Raw genomic sequence first — 17,426 nt, forward strand, 5'->3', positions numbered from 1 at the left:
TGTGTTAAGCATGAGTTTGCAATCTTCCCAAAGCTCAGTCTTCAGCATTCTGAGTTTATGTCTTTCTGTCACTCTTTTTGAAAAGCTCACATCCCTTCATGGCTTCCTCCACCACAAGATGGTGGTGATTATACTTGTCCATCCCTGACCTTTCTCCTATGCTTTTGTTGTTCACTTCTTACTGCTTCCGGGATACATCTCCACCAAAATTTATTCTCCATCTCCCAACTAAGTCCGTTTCCCAACTTTGTGTCTGAAAATCACGCCACTATTTTCTCAGTCACTTGGCCTCAAAGCCTGGGCCATCCATTCTCTTCAATGTGTTGAATCTCATGAAATCTCATGGATAAATATTTCCTCTGAAATGTGTCTTCCATTCATCCCTTCCTCTCTATGTCTACTTTTTTTCTCCTAGCCCAGCCCCTCACCACCTACTGTGCAGGCTCCTAACTGGTATCCCTGTCTCAGGTCATTCCCTGGTCTATTCTGAGTGTGTCCAGATCAGTCTTCTATGCTGCCATTGATAGATCCGAGAGCCCTGTTCACAAAATGGCAATCATATCCATCCTGACTTTCAAGGTTCTCTATACTTTACACACAATTTTAAATTAGAAATTTTCTGCTAGTATTTACCAATACAAATTTCCAATGTGTAGTCTACTCTGGCATCCTTCCAATCCTTCCAGATTTTGTATCTGAAGGTTGCTCATCCATTGTTAACAGAACTCTGTCTTGCATTTCTAGTTCCCTCGGGATGTTGCTAATTCTGGCTGGTTTACTTGGAAGTGCTCTCTTTTTTCTCATCTATTCAAACTCCACACACCCCTAAGGTTCATCTTGAGTTCTACTACGTCATAGGTCTTCCTAGAAAACTCGGGAATCATCAGATATTATGTGTAATACACATTTTGCCATTTCATCCCATTCTGCCTTTTACAGATATCTACAGCTGAGCTTTCCACAAGTGGCCACAGCAGAATGGGTTACAGGTGTCTCCAGGATAGATGGATGGTTGTAAACTTTTTATAGTGATACAAAATTTACAACCATTTTACAATGATTCACTGATTTATAACAGTTGAAATTATATTCGGAAACAGTTGGGCTCAGTCAGTAAACTTCCAGATTTCAGTAATTATTGTTTTTGTGCTTAAGGTTTTATGCATAACACCTGCCAGAGGAGATGCTCGTATAGGGTTTCCCCCTTTATCCATCATGTTAGAACCATCTCCGTGAGTCTGCTTAATATCGCTTAATTGTAATATGTTTATTACCAGTGATAATCATTTGTGCATGCATTTCAAATGTGTAGTACTTTCATTTATTTTGCTTATTTTTTATATTTTTCTCCCAACAAAGAAGGCATATGTGCTTCATCATTATCATCACCACTTGCTCATTGTTTGAAATTGTGACTTGATTTATATAGTTATTTATTCTTGGCCTTTGATGTAAAATATTCAAAATATGATTCTTTTTTTTTTAAGATTTTATTTATTTATTTGACAGAGAGAGAGATCACAAGCAGGCAGAGAGGCAGGGGGAAGCATGCTCCCCGCTAAGCAGAGCGCCCAATGCGGGGCTCAATCCCAGGACCCCGAGACCATGAGCCAAGCCGAAGGCAGAGGCTCAACCCACTGAACCACCCAGGTGCCCCCAAAATCTGATTCTTTTTTTTTTTTTTAAGATTTTATTTATTTACTTGAGAGAGAGAGACAGTGAGAGAGAGCATGAGCAAGGAGATCAGAGGGAGAGGCAGACTCCCCATGGAGCTGGGAGCCCGATGCAGGACTCGATCCCGGGACTCCAGGATCATGACCTGAGCCGAAGGCAGTCGTCCAACCAACTGAGCCACCCAGGCGTCCCCCCAAAATCTGATTCTTAATGAAATTTTGTAATGACATTACTTGTTTGTAGAAATAAAAAAAAGTTTCTAAAAACAAATAATAGAAAATAATTTAATTGGTTTAGAAAAGGGATTTGGAGCTCTTCAATATTGCTTGAAAAATATTTTCCAAAATATTAATTTTACTTCATTATATGTAATTGCTTATATTCTTAGAAATCTAGCACTTTGGGGTGCCTGGGTTACTCGGTTAAGTGTCTGCCTTCAGCTCAGGTCCTGATCTCGGGGTCCTGGGATTGAGTCCCTTGTTGCCCCATGTGGGGCTCCTGCTCAGTCAGGAGCCTGCTTCTCCCTCTCCATCTGCCCTTCCCCCTCCTTTTGGCTCACCCTCTCTCTCTGTCCCTCAAATAAAAAATTTTTTTTTTAAAAATCTAGCATTGATTATTAAATCATATTTTCAAAAATCCAACTTATCTGCTTTGGTGAGTGCTGTGAAGTGTGTAAACCTGGTGATTCACAGACCTGTACCCCTGGGGATAAAAATATATATTTATAAAAAATAAAAAATCAAATAAATAAATAAATAAATAAATTTTAAAAAATGCTTAATTTTTCAAAAATTGTATGTAATTTATTTTAAAATCTTCGTAAGGAAATGGACAACCTTATCTTCTTTGCAAATTGATTTGTTATGGTCAAAAAGGCCCATAGTTGCCTTAATACTTCCAATATATTATTTATTTTCCTACCATAAAGTATAATTTAAGATTGAGTAGTAATCATTTTTATTAATATCTATTATTTTTAGGATTTTTCAGATTTAGATTTGTTTGCTCTGAAAATTTTTCCTTTGTCTGCCTAAATATCTTATTTTCATGGAAAAGTTATCAAATGAAGAAACTGGTGCCAGGAAAAGTACGCCAGGGCCTCAACAGAAAATGTCTATGTTACACAGATAGTTTCTTAAGAGGATAATTCTTTAAGTTTCTGGTCTCTGGACCCTTTAAAAGTTATTGAGGACCCCCAGGAGCTTTTGTTAATATGGGCTTTATTGATCAATATTTATTTTAGAAATCAAAGTAAAAATGTTTAAATATTAATTTTAAAATAAAAATAAATCCCTTACATAATAAGCAACATTTCGATGTTCTATAGTTCTATAGTTTCCAGAAAGAAAAAATCCCTAGTGAGAAAAGTGGCATTGTTTTACATTTTTTGCAAATCTCTTAATGTCTGGCTTAATAGAAGACAGTCAGATTCTCATATCTGCTTTGCATTTAATCTGTTATGATACCACACATCATGTAGCTTCTGGAAAATTCCACCAAATACTCTTTTTTTTTTTTTAAAGATTTTATTTATTTATTTGACAGAGATCACAAGTAGGCAGAGAGGCAGGCAGAGAGAGAGGAAGGGAAGCAGGCTCCCCGCTGAGCAGAGAGCCCCACTCGGGGCTCAGTCCCAGGACCCTCCGATCATGACCTGAGCCGAAGGCAGAGGCTTAGCCCACTGAGCCACCCAGGTGCCCCCTCCACCGTGTACTCTTAAGGAAAAGACCGAAGAAGGCGTATCATGTCTTAGTATTATTACAAAAGCAGTTTTAACTTCATGCACTCCTACTTCCTAAAGTCTCAAGGCTCCTCTGAAGTCCCTCAAATCACACTTCGAAAACCACTGTTTTAGGAAACCATTTACAACAGTATTTACAACAGTACTTTACATCCGACTGGATTGAAGAAGCTAATTAAAAGGTCTCATAATTAGGAACTAAAGCCAATATATCTCCCACAATTATGGGCTAACTCATTTTACCAACCTGCCAGGAAAGTGACCACACATTTGGGACTAAATAAAGCCAAGGAAATATATAAAGGTTACTCTGGAATAATACTATTAGAAGATGCATCAATGACATTCTGTACAAGACAAATTAATCACAGCATTTCCTTGCAGAATGGTGAACCTGCAGAGGTTAAGTCACTGTGCTCAGTTAATGGCACTAGTTAGAACCCCTGGGGAGGAATGCTTGGAAGAATATGGACTGTGTTGCCAAAAAGTACCAAAACAAACCACTCAGGGTAATATATGTGGAGTAGTAACTAAGCACTTTAACACAAATCAGATGTTCTAGATTATGCAAGCCCAGCAGTTCCTGCACTGGTGGGAAAACTGACGACAGGAAGGCAGGAAGGCTTTCCCTCGGATCTGCTCTCCATGTTCTCAATGCCTGAGATGCAAGTGAAGACATTGTTTTGTTCTCAATAAGCTCTTGTCTGGAGTTCCCTGTGAATGTGAATTCCACCTTAAAGGATGTTACTAATAAAAATCCAAGCCATCCTGGTTCTGTTTCCAGCTTTATGTGAAGAGACCGTTTGCTGTTTCCTACCAACGTACCTATCAAAGGAAAAGCTCTTTCTCTGGAGATAAGGAGCTAAAAGAAAATTTGAAAAAAAAATGTCAATGATCTTTATTGCGGAGTTGTTGAGGAGAGTATTGTCTTCAGAAAATTGGCTTAGTTGACATTTTTGAACACCAGAATGAATTTAATCAAAATCTCAGGAAGTGTGTGAAAATAAGTATACCAACAATGCTCATGGGTTGAAAGGAAATGTGAGATGACATGCAGTTCAGTGGGGAGTTTAACTGGTACTCTAGCTTCAATCCTAAAGAAGACTAGCAGCAAAACATCTGTTAAGTGTCACATTATTTGGAAATACATGATATGAAACACTTCAAGCACGTTAGAAATCTATTCATGTAATCACGAGAGTTTCAATGAAAGAAAGAAGGAACTGAATGATCCAGATTCTGGTTAATAGTGAGAAAGGAGTTTCTATTAACTGGAGAAAAATCAGTAAATACCCTTCTACTACTTGCCAAGATGCATCTGTGAGGCAAACTTTTCCACTGATGGTAGCTATAAGAATTTGAAGAGAACATCATTACAAGATTGTTGTTGGGAACCTCATGTATTTGTTTCAACACAAAACTTGGTATAAAGCAAACTCGTGATAAGACAGCAAGCTTGACTTCTCTTTAAAAAGCTTTAAAATGTTTATTTGGGAGTTTCATTCAAATTAAACAGTTATATCTTTACTGTTACTCTGTATTCTACTTTTAATTATAATTATGTAATAAACCTATGTTGAATTTTTGTATAAGCTCCATATATATCTTCCAGTACGCTGCAGTTTGCTCCAGTGTGCATTACGTATATTCCTTTGTATGCTAGGACATGAAAAAGGCTGAGGAAGCTCAAGTGCTTCTGTTGGAAAAGCTTTTGAGTTTTCTTCCAGTGTTGAAGTTGTAGTGTTTCAAAGATAAAATTTCAAAGATGAATTTCAAGGAAATCCTGCTGGTTATTGAGATCAATTTCTAGTAAAAGCTGAGATTTATATATTAAAAAGTATTTATTAGAAAGTAAACTATAAAAATACTGCTTGTTAAAGGAAACATTAGCTTCTAGCTTAAATTGTTCACCTAGAGTATTAGAAGCCGGCAAGAAAGTTTGAGACAAATTAGCAAAGGGAATAAACTTCTTTCGATTGCAGGGAAAGAGAATTCACAGAATATCCTACAGACCAAAGACAGCTGATACTTTCTAAAGAAAAGAGGAGCCAAGAGAAAGAAGCAGGAACATCTGACTAAACTCCTTTACTAAGGAAGCATTTGGAGGCAGTGGAACTTTGCACTAATTTATTAATAGGAGCTGGGATCCCCTCTTGAGAATTGAAACTGCTTGCTGGGTTGTTAAGGGGGGATGGTCTTTAAGATTTCTGACACCTATAAAACACCAAAGCATGAGCAAATTTTAAGATGGTCATATGATTCTAAGATTGAGATCTGCTGATTGAATTTGAAAGAACAGAAAATTTCTAATCTATTACAAATGTATTTTTATTTTATAAAATGGTAACAGCATAGCAATCTTTACAATATCATTCAGTGCAGCATAGTCCAACAATGCTTCACCTCTACTCTCAAACTCCTTCATTCCTGCTTCTGCCTGGCTTGATCTTCACATTCCCCAACAACGTGATTCTATTTCTTAATTAATTTTCAGTGAATGACTTTCCGCCCAAGGCTGCATCCCACCCAACTATTATCCTCACTTGGAGAACGTGCAGCCATTCCCAACCTGAGTGAAACCAAGGAAGTCAGAATGAATCCACACTGCCATCCTTTTGGTATGCCCAGTGTTTTTTAAATTATATGTTAGATGTCTAAAAACTAAAGTGTGTTTGGGGTGCCAAAAATTTCTAATCTGTCATGCTACTGCTGTTTGACTACCAAAAGCCTTGCAGGTTTTTCCCTTTTACCCAGTATAGTTGCTCTGCAAGGGTCAAGCACAATCCTCAGTCCACAGGCAGGGTTGGCAAATGGCCCCAGGGGAAAAAAATGGCTCGTGATCCTCTGCTTACCTTGGAGGGGCTCCACACCCTCCTGGAATTTTAATCCATCTAGTCCTCATTGCTTCTAAAGCTCTCCACTTTATTTACAATGTTTTTAAAAATGTATTTTCTAGGGGCATGTGGGGCTCAGTCGTGAAGCTGTCTTTGGCTCAGATCAAGATCCTAGGGTCCTGGGCGGGGAGCCCCTGAGTGGGGAGTATAAATATATACATATACATATACACATATATACTAGAGTTTTAAAAGTTGTTGTATTTGAACTCTAGAGCTACTGCACCCTACTATCTTCTAGCTGGAGATAAGGCCCATTTTCATGGCTTCAACCAGAGTTCCATTCTGATGCCTCCCACATTTCCCAAGGTAGGCTCCCGGATGTGAGGGCGATCTGGCTGCGACATCTGTCACCCCATTGATCGCCAGGGTTGATTCGGCTGATCTGGCTGGCTAGGCGGGTGTCCCCTTCCTCCCTCACCGCTCCATGTGCGTCCCTCCCGAAGCTGCGCGCTCGGTCGAAGAGGACGACCTTCCCCGATAGAGGAGAGGACCGGTCTTCGGTCAAGGGTATACGAGTAGCTGCGCTCCCCTGCTAGAACCTCCAAACAAGCTCTCAAGGCCCAAGGTAGGCTCCCAACTACACAGCAATGTATTCACCAGCTACCTACTATAGGGTTCTCCTCTCCCATAAAAGTGTCCCAAACAGACTTTTACTCTCTCAATTGCCTTATCTGATGTATCATGGCCATTTTTGATCCATCTTTCTCTTTCATTCCTCAGTTCAGTCCTTGATGAGCTTTTTTTAAAAAATATTTTTTAAAAGGTTTTATTTATTTATTTATTTGACACAGAAAGAGAGATCACAAGTAGGCCGAGGCGCAAACGTGGCGGGGGAGGGAAGCAGCCTCCCTGCTGAGCAGAGAGCCCAATGTGGGACTCAATCCCAGGACTCTGAGACCGTGACCTGAGCCTAAGGCAGAGGCTTAACCCACTGAGCCACCCAGGTGCCTCTTGATGAGCTTTTTAAAAGAAAACTGCCTGTTAGGAAAAGAAAAAGGAACACCTTTTTAAAAAGGAAGGGGTTTGGGGCGCCTGCGTGGCTCAGACAGTTAAACATCTGTCTTCGGCTCAGGTCATGATCCCAGCGTCCCAGGATCCAGCCCTGGGTTGGGCTCCCTGCTCAGCAGGGAGCCTGCTTCTTCCTCTCCCCACTGTTCCTGCTCTCTCTCGCTACCTCTCTCTCTCATTCTGTCAAATAAATAAATAATCTTTAAAATAAATAAAGGAAGAGTTTGACTTACATTGTTTACAAACAAGAGAACTCATGTACAGAGAAGTGGAGTGACTGGCATAGGGTAACAGTTTATGTCGGAGCAGATGCAAGAATCTGGGTCTACATATACCATTGCTCTCTCCATGGTACGTCTTACTGCCTCCTTCTCCCTAAATAATAATGCACTGACACATGGATTTTCTCTAGGACAACCCTCGTCTCCTTATGTCCTGCTGTCTCCCTAAATCCTGGTTATTCCCCTTTGCGTCATGAAAAGTATATTTTTAGCACATTGAAGCAGAACAAAAATTATTTGCCAGAGTATGTCCTAATGTTTTGTCCTGAAAATATGGTAATTAGTCCAACTATGTTCCATACAGTTGCAAAGAATGGAAGGATGGACAGAATAAGAAAGGCCTATGAGCAGTCATTCATTGTTCGTTCACTATCTCATTTAATCTTCACAACACCCTATGGGTGGGAAGGTTCTAATAGTATAATAGTTTTCCCAATGCCAGGAAACTGAGGCTTACTTTTCCCAGGTAACATGTCTTTGCCACTCATATTATCACATCACTCTCAAACACCTTTAGAGGATCTTCAGTTCTTTTCTCATCAAAATGATGTCTTGTCTGACTTCCAAGTTCGCCACAATTCATCTTATTCATATTAGCTTTGCCTCTCCAACTTTATTTCACGGAAATGTGGATCATTTTCTATTCTGCGCTTAATCCACAGTCAAGCCAACCTAGCACTAGATGCCAACAGCAATATTGCTAAGAGCTGTCCTCCCTGACCTTGTCCTTTTTTGTTGAGCAGGGGTTTTTGGCTTTGTTAGCAGCAAATTTATCAAAATTGCTTATATATCATGCTAATACCACTCTTGGAAATTATATGAGTTCCACATATTTATTATTTCACAAGTGAACAGGTATCCCTTTTCATTTATCTTAACTTAAACATGCTCCTATTTTAAATCCCCATGTTCATATCATGGTCCACAAGCCCAGGGACACCATTTACCGACTGCCATATTGACTGTGTTCCCAAAAGTTGTGCAACACGTCCCCTAATATGGGGATCTGGTGTACAAACCTGGGGCCACCTTAATACTGTCTTTAATTAGTTTATTAGGCTTCATTTTTTCAGGGTGAAACATCAGAATATCCTCACATCATTTTCCTCCTTTTACTTGTCCTTTGAACTTCTGACTTCATTATAACATTCCTATGATTCAGAAACTCCAATATGAGAGGGCTCGGAGGGAATGCACTATAGTTTTCAATATGAAGAGAGGGCTATTGGGACTCCTGCATGGCTCAGTCAGTTAAGCATCTGTCTTTGGCTCAGGTCATGATTCTGGGGTTCTAGGATCAAGCCCCCAATTGGGCTCCCTGCTCAGTGGAGAACCTGCTTCTCCCTCTGCCTCTGCTGCTCTGTCTGCTTGTGCTCTCTATCTCTCACTCTATCTCACATAAATAAAATCTTTTAAAAAAGGAGAAGTCTAGGATTTTTTTTTTGTTTCCTTAACCATTCCTGATTATGTTCAACACTGTACTTGTCTCTTCCAACACAAACTGTCCTACACAGCGAGGTGAGCTGTAACACCCACAGAGCAGAGCAAATGTTAGTGAAGAAGAACTCCTGGCTATTAGATCAGAGGCCAGGATTCTGGTCCTGGGCCTGTTTTTGACTAATTATGTGATCCTGAGCAAGTAATTAATCCAATAAAACCTTATGTATCAGGACTAGTGCTGATTACTGGAATACAGAAATAAATGAGTCATACACCCTGCCGTCAGAGAGCTCTTAGGCTAGAAGAGACAGATAGAAAACTAAGTGATTAAAATAGGACAAGTGTTGGGGTGCCTGGGTGGCTCAGTGGGTTAAGCCTCTGCCTTTGGCTCAGGTCATGATCTCAGAGTCCTGGGATGGAGCCCCATATCAGGGTCTCTGCTCAGCAGGGAGCCTGCATCCCCCTGCCTCTCTGCCTACTTGTGATCTCTGTCATATAAACAAATAAAATCTAAAAAAATAATAATAAAATAAAATAAGACAAGTGTTAAAAATGCTGTCCTAGCTATAGGAAAACAGAATCTCCCAGATAAGACATCTAACACTGGCTGGTCGGAGAATGTCATCGGAAAATACGTAAGAATAATGATATTGAACAGAGACTTGGGGAAACCTGGTTTGCTCATTGCTGTATTCTCAGTCCCCAGAAAAGTGCCAGGTATATAATAGGTACTCAGTAAGCATCTGTTTACTGATGAAAGCATGGAGGGAATTTATTTGTGGCCAGACTCCTTAGACAAAGGTGTGGAGGCATCAGAGCGCGTGGAGAATTCAGGGGACTGGGAGTGATTATAGAGAATTAGGGTGGCAGAAGTGGAGTAATTGTACCTTGGCCTGGAACTAGAACCCAAGACAAGAATATAGAAGGCCTTGTATGCTGTGCTAAGGCTTGAGAACTTTATCTTGAAGGCAGTAGAGAGCCACTGGAAGATTTAAGCACTAGAGTCACACAATCAGATTTGAGTGTTAGCTTGATAAGCCAGTTACTAATTTACTGCTGCTCCGCTCCAAAGGTACCCTGCATGCAGCTAGCAATGCCCAATGGCCACCAGCTTCCCTTGGCCCCTCTCTGCCCAAACTCAGTGGCAAAGAGCAACAATCACCCATGTTCATGTTCTTTTCATAAATGGCTTCTTTGGGATTCTAGACTGTGGATTTTTGCCTGCCTGGCACCTCATGAACCCTGACCACACACTTATTGACAGGCTCGTGGGAGGTCAGCTCCTTCTTGGGTGATCTGTCTCAGGGGTAGTGGTTGCTCCTTATGTTAGTATACCTGTACACTTTAGATCTCTCTTTACAGCTTGCTAGCCAATCTTCCATTACTCCAATCCCATTGTAGTTAAAAATTCTTTATGTTGAAGTTTCCTGGTAAAACTTGTATATTATTTCTCTCTCTTGGACTCTGGAACACACACTGATTCATCAACACCTGCATAGATGGGCTGAGGGGAGTGGAGTGAAACTTTCGGCAGTGCATCTGGTTAAAAGAATATGGCAGCAGTTTTGGCAACAACTCTTGAGAACCTCATTGTCTTTTAGGGGGTGCAGTGGGGAGGGATAAGAGAGGCAGGAGTAATAGGACTTGGTAACCACTGTGGGAAGAGGAAAAGGAGTATAGGTTGACTCCCCACTATATAGATGGTGACACTGTGGTGCAAATGGAAAACACAGGAGGAGGAGCAAGTCAGATTTTCCTGCCATGTTCCTTTTTACTCTCAGGAGTTCCATGTACTTTTGAACCACAGAGACTTAGTTAGAATCACAGATTCCTTAGGTTGAAGAGGCACCAAAACCCAACTTTTCTGCCTTTGAGCAATATAGACTGTTCACATCAGATAAAAGAAGTGAGGAAAGGCCCATTCTGTCTTAATAGTCCATGATTCTAATGTTTTATAAAGTGCTTTTCTGGGGCTCCTAGGTGGCTCAATGGGTTGAGCATCTGCCCTTGGCTCAGGTAATGATCTGGGTCTTGGGATCCAGCCCTGCATCCTGCTCTCTGCTCAGCAGGGAGCCTCTTCCCCCCTCCTTCCTGCCTCTCTGCCTACTTATGATCTCTCTCTCTCTGTCAAATAAATAAAATCTTTAAAAAAAATAAAGTGCTTTTCTACTCTTAAAGCTCTCAGGAGGGTAGGTCTTCTCATTTATTTATCCCAGGCCCCCACAACTCTTTAAAATTCAACAGATTTCCTTTTTTTCGTGAAGCCTACAGGACTCCCAATATAGAATGACAGGTCAACACATATGTGTTGGATGCTGAAGAATATAGGTTTTATCAAATATGTAGTATAGATTTGGTCCTGGAATTGCTTTTTTTGGTTTTATTGGTGTAGGCTATATAGAGCTTCAGTTATAATAACGAAAGGCTGTAGTTACATGTATAAAAGCCTCCAACACCAGAATCTCAGAGGCAGTTGCTATGAACAGCTCTTGGATCTAAGGACCAGGCAATTGTATAAACTTGTTTGGGCTTGGAATAGGAGATGGTGGGTTTTAGACACATGGTTATCCTTGCATGAAATGAACCTCCCACTTTTTGCCTTTTTTGTTTTTTTGTTTTTTCTTTTTTTTTTGCCTTTTTCAGCACAGCTTTCTCTGACCTGTCAGTTCCATTACACCTTCTCAGAGCACCACTTACCTACCTCTCCTTGGCAGCACGTAGCTCAGCTCTAATTTTACAGTATTTGTATCATTCTTCAATTAGCATCTGCCACCACCAAAAGACTTAACTTGAAGGTAGGGACAGTCAGTTTCTGCTCACTATGGAATCCCCAATGCCTAGCCTGGAACACAGTCAGTGATCAATAGATATTAGGAAAATGAATGATTGATAGCAGCTGTTAAAGTTTTACTCACACCCATTAATCCTCACGAAAATCCCCCCCTAAATATGGGGGGAAAAGGTGGTTTCGCTAGTCTGGAGGAGGCTCTGATCCCAGATTCTGTTCTGGTTTCAAATCACTGCCCTCTGTGCAAGAAATCATAAAACAGTGGCTTTGGGAACAAAATACATACTTTGGGCAGAGAGCAATAATCACCCATGATCACATTCTCTTAAAGATCACAGCCCTCTTCTCTTGCTCTGTGAACAAAGAGGGCTTCAGAATCCAGATGGGCCCAAGGGCAGGACTCTTCCCTCAGACCCGCGCAGCCCTGGAGGCGCTCAGAGCACTTCCCTCCATCCACTTCCCCTCTAGGGTAGCTACCTGAGGCTCGCTCCCAAACCGGCTGTCTGATACGAGGCGACACCTCGCGTCTGGCCTCAGGCAGGAGGTGTGGGGACAGAGCTAGTCCCACGCACCCTTGGCGGAGGGGAGAGCCGCAGAACCCGGGCGGGGAAAGACGGTACCGGCTTCGGGCTCAAGGGACCGGGGAGGTGGGGTGGGACCAATCGGGCTTTGTTAGCTCTTGGCCTTCGCCTGGCAACCTGGACGCGGGCCGCGCTGCCTGGCAACCGCGGGGGTGGGGCCCGGGCGCGACGTCACAGAGCCGCCCCCCCGCCCCGCCCCACCCCGTCACGCCCCGCCCCGTCCCTCCTTGTTCCCTCCCACCCTACTTCCTAGGGCTTCCCGCAGAGACTGGGTTGCGGAATGTTCGAACCCACCGGGAACTGTCGGGGTTTTGCTCGGGGTGGGAGGACCGGATGGCCTGGTTGTTTAAGGTTAGGGCGGGGGCGTTAGGAAACCTGGGGGATTTACAATGGGCTTTGGCAAAGTGGCAGTTTACAGTGGGCTTTGTATATTAGAGAGTGGAAGTGGGCAGGTGAGGAGGAGGCAGGCGAATAATAGTAGCCAGCATTTGCAGTGCTTTTGTGTGTGTGCCCAAATGATTCCTAAGTGCATAACACGTATTAACTCTTAAAATCTCCCCGTGAGGCAAGTGCTATTACGATCTCCGTATTTACAGGTGAGGAGAAGGCACAGAGAGGTCAAGTAAGTTGCCTAAGATTACAGGAAGTGGTAGAGTTAGGATGTGAACCACGTTGCATGGTTCCAGATTCCCCTCTCTTAATCTCTATGATGCTAAAACGGGACAGAGTTAGTGTGGAATCCACAGAGCTCGAGATGCCTGAGGCCACAGGGAAAGAAGGAAGATATTCACCAAGAAGCATGGCATTAAAGTCTCACACAGTAACTCTGGAGGTAGGTATTAACCTTCACTTTAGAAATAAGAAATAGGTTCTGGGCGCCTGGGTGGCTCAGTTCGTGAGGTGTTCTTCTCCTCTGAGGTCTTGATCTCAGGGTCATGCCTTAAGTCCTGCTGCATTGGGCTCCTTGCTGGGCCTAGAGTCTACTTAAAAAACAAAACAAAACAAAACAAAAAGCAACAAGGTTAAAAATAAAAAATAGGTTCAAAACTTAAATTTGAGTAACTTGACTATGGTCAACAGCTGGCAGTAGGGACAAATTTGATTCCAGGTCTTCTGATTTCAAGATTTTTTTTAAAGCTCCCAAGGAGGCAAGAAAAGCCCCATCTTTTCCTGCTACAGCTGTTGTCACTTAACACTCATTTTTAAAGTGGCCCTTGCATCATCAGGTCTTTCAGTCCTTTTACACACTAGTGTGTGCTAGTCTAAATCATTGAGTTAGTTCATCCAGGGCCTTCAAAGCTTTCTCCAGTTGTGAGATGAAAGCCGTTGTCTCTCCTTAAAGCAATTTCAAGCATCAGCGAGTAGACATGGAGGCTGGGTGTTTGGCTTATGTATGCAGAAGGCTTTTCAGAACCTGCGGTCATCCATTTGTGAAGGGCTCAGTCTGTTGGCATTTGTCAAAGTTTTGCAGGTCCTCTTTGTATACCTGGAGAGTCCTGGCTGATCTGGGGATGGCCATTTGCCCATAGCTGATTTGGGGATAAAAGGAACCTAACCACTGGCCATCACCTGTCTTCCTGAGCTTGTATGAACGGTCTACCAGGCATTGGCATCTGCCTTAGGACTAGGGCAAGGCTGGAGGTTTGAGTGCTGCAGGGGCCTCTTCCAGGAGAAAAAGACCCCAGTGGGGTCCATTCTGTGTCATAGGAGGGAAGAAGTTGTGCTTATCTCTTCCTGCTTTCATGTGGAGGACGTTATACAGAGAGGAATGAATAATAATGATCTTCATGTTAAAGAAGGAGTGTTTCTGGTAAAGCAGTGGCCTGCTGGAGATAAGATGAGAAATGGACTTTTAGTGTGGCAGGAATTTTGTGATACTGACCAAGGTGATCTGATGTCTGCCGAAGGTAGGTTGAGGGACAAAGGTGAGGTCATCCTTGATCTATTAGTAATAAATGCAACAGATTATGGTGAAGAGAATATGACTTTACAGGAAATGATAACCACAAAATTCAGGAAGCTGCTTTCTTTTGAGAGGCCTAGGGTGGGAGAGCAAGGAGCCCATAAATGGAAATGGTTGGTGGTGGTCCGGTTCTTGGTGAGATTGGTGGTTTTGTGGGTGTTCATTGTGCTTCAGAATTTATATGTTCTCTCTTATGTTTCAGCTATTTATTAAAATCTATGTAAACTCATCAAATGGGTCACACTATTTCTATTTTCTTGTGTAATTGAGAATTGACTGTATACATTTTCATGATTTCATTTTCCCTTCATTCACATCAATGTCCAGGTATGCTCTAATTTCTCCCATCATATTCCCCGGCAGCTTTACCCCACTGCTCTACTCCCCTTTACTGCAAAGCTCGTTTAAAGAGTTGTCTGCACTTGCTGCCTCTAATTTCTCTTTCCAGTCTCTCTTGAATCTACCTGAATCAGGCTCTCAGTCTCATCACTCACTGAGACTATTCTTGTCAAGATCCCAAAATGACATGATGTTAAATCGAAGATTATCTCTTAGCCTCAACTCAACCGTCAGCAACACTTAACCCTGATGATCAGTCTCTAATCCTTGAAACCCTTTCTAGGACATCACACACTCTCGGTTTTGCTCCTTTCTCACTGCCTCTTCCTTTTCGTCTCTTAAGCTAGTTGTTGAGGACTCTATGTTTGTGCTCCCTCTCCCAAATGCATATGCTAAAGCCCTAAGCCCCAGTGTGATGGTATTTGTCAGGAGGACTTTTGGGAGGTAATTAGGTTTAGATGAGGTCGTGGGAGTGGAGTCCCTATGATGGTCTTAGTGTCCTTTTAGGCAGAGAGATCAGAGCTTGCTCTCTCTGACATGTGAGGATACAGCAGGACAGTGGCTCTCTGCAAATCTTGATAAGGGCCCTTCCAGGAACCATGCTGCCAGAACTTTGATCTTGAACTTCCAGCCTCTAGAACTGTGGGAAATTAATGTCTATTGATTAAGCCCCCCAGTCTGTGGTATTTTGTTATAGGAGTCTGATCTCTGACCCTGATTCATTCTTCTCTCTGTGATACCTTAACGTCAGAGAGTTGCAGGATTTACCCTTGGACTTCTTCTTTATCCACATGTACTCCTTTTTTTAATCTCATCTGGTCTTGTGTTTTAGATACTAAATTTATATCTCCAGCCCCAATTTTTCCCCATGCTCCACACTAGAACATCCCATTCTCTACTTGATAACATCACTGAGTGTCCAATAGAGTTCTCACACTTAATATGTCCCAAATTATACCCTTTTAAAAAAAAAGATTTTATTTATTAGGGAGGGGGAGAGCACAGAGGGCAAAGCAGACTCCCCACTGAGCAGGAGCCAGTTGCAGGGCTCAATCCCAGGACCCAGAGGTCATGACCTGAGCCCAAGGCAGATGTTTAACCAACTGACCCACCCAGGCACCCCTCCAAACTCTACTCCTGATATCCCTTTCTAAACCCTACACCCTTCCAGCTCCTCCTCTGCTTCAGTATCACTCCATACTATATTTTTAAATTTTTGTTTTATTTTTTAAAGATTTATTTATTTGAATGAGAGAAACACAACACAAGTAGGGGATTGGGAGAGAAGCAGGCTTCCCTCTGAGCAGGGAGCCTGATGTGGGTCTTGATCCCAGGACCCTGGGATCACGACCTGAGCCAAAAGCAGATGCTTAATGACTGAGCCACCCAGGTACCCCCAATTTTTGTTTTATTAATTGGTCTATATTCTCTCACTGGAGTGCATGGGTTTTTGTTTTATTCACTGTCTGTTGCTGGGGCCTAGGATAGCCTAGGATAGGGCTACACATGTAATGAACCCTATAAATATTTGTTTGCTGAATAAAATTCTTTTTTTCTTCCACCTTTCTTCCTTCTCCTTCCTGCTTCTAAAAGGCCCTCCTGAAAAGTGATACATCAGTGTCTGTTCAGCTTTGCTAGCTCAGTATCTGAGGGGCTAAAGTTATACTTGGCCAAGGAAGGGATGGATCTGGCACCAGGGGTAGGATTCCTGACCTGCCTTAGGGCCATGGCCATCTCAGCTCAGATGGTAAGTTCTGCCTATCCTGTGTGGCTTATCTTGCGGTTCACTTTTTCAGATCTTGAGTTGGCCATTTCCTAGGAGGAAATGAGTTATGGCCTGCTAGGGTCATGGGGAAGCTGGGACCAGGGAACAGCAAGGGTCACACCGCCACCAGTCCTCCCAGGTCCCCCATACTTATGGAGCTCAGCTGTGTGGTGTGGTTTTCAGTCTCCTCATGGAGCCAGGCCACCCTGTGGACATAGTCTCTCTTCATTTATATATTACTGTTCTCTTGCTACATAACAAATTACCACAAACATAGTAGCTAAAACAACACATATGTATGGTCTCAGTGCCCCCAGGGCAGGACCCTCTTCTAAGGGTCTCACCAGGCTAAAATATAAGTATTGGCTGGGGCTATGAGCTTGCAGGAGGCTTGGTGTTCTTTTTCACACTCACCGATTGTCGGAAGAATTCAGTTCCTTGTTGTTATAGGACTGAAGTCCTGTCTTCTTGTTTGTTGTTGGCTAGGAATCACTTTCAGCTCCTACAAACCTCCCTCTGGTCCCAGAAATGCAGTTCTTTCATGAGAGCTCACAACATGGCTGTTTGCTTTCTTTCAGTTGGTTTTAAAGTCTCAGCGGATCAGGTCAGGCTGGCCCAGGACAATATCCTTTTTGAGAAATCCAAAGTCAACTAATTAGAGACCTTAATTACATTTGGAAATTCCCTTTTGCCACATAATCTTAATCCTGGGATTGATAGTCCACCCCATACTCAAAGGGGTGGGATTATATAAAGGGTGTACACTAGGGGCTAGAATCTTGAGGACCATCTTAAATTCTGCTTACCACAAACTGTATCTTTGTGAGGGGGAAAAAACACATGAAGGTCCACCATCTTTCTTCAGAGAGAAGGTCTGACAGAGAAGTATGGCTACCCTTTGTTGGTCTGGATCCTCGGGTCTTCTGGCTGCCTCTGTGTGTAAACTTTC

General features: G+C 42.4%; 1 protein-coding gene across 2 annotated transcripts in view; it reads right to left on the bottom strand.

Annotated features, from left to right (window-relative positions):
* The window catches only part of ROPN1 (rhophilin associated tail protein 1), a 28,309-nt gene extending 15,858 nt beyond the window's left edge, over positions 1–12,451 (bottom strand). For both annotated transcript variants that reach the window (XM_059388005.1, XM_059388004.1), the window contains exon 1: positions 12,307–12,451. The gene's annotated coding sequence lies outside the window, so the exon portion shown is untranslated. The remainder of the gene's footprint in view (positions 1–12,306) is intronic.
* Positions 12,452–17,426: the final 4,975 nt, after the last annotated feature.

This window comes from Mustela nigripes, chromosome 2 (assembly GCF_022355385.1).
Source record: "Mustela nigripes isolate SB6536 chromosome 2, MUSNIG.SB6536, whole genome shotgun sequence".
Classification (NCBI taxonomy): domain Eukaryota; kingdom Metazoa; phylum Chordata; class Mammalia; order Carnivora; family Mustelidae; genus Mustela; species Mustela nigripes.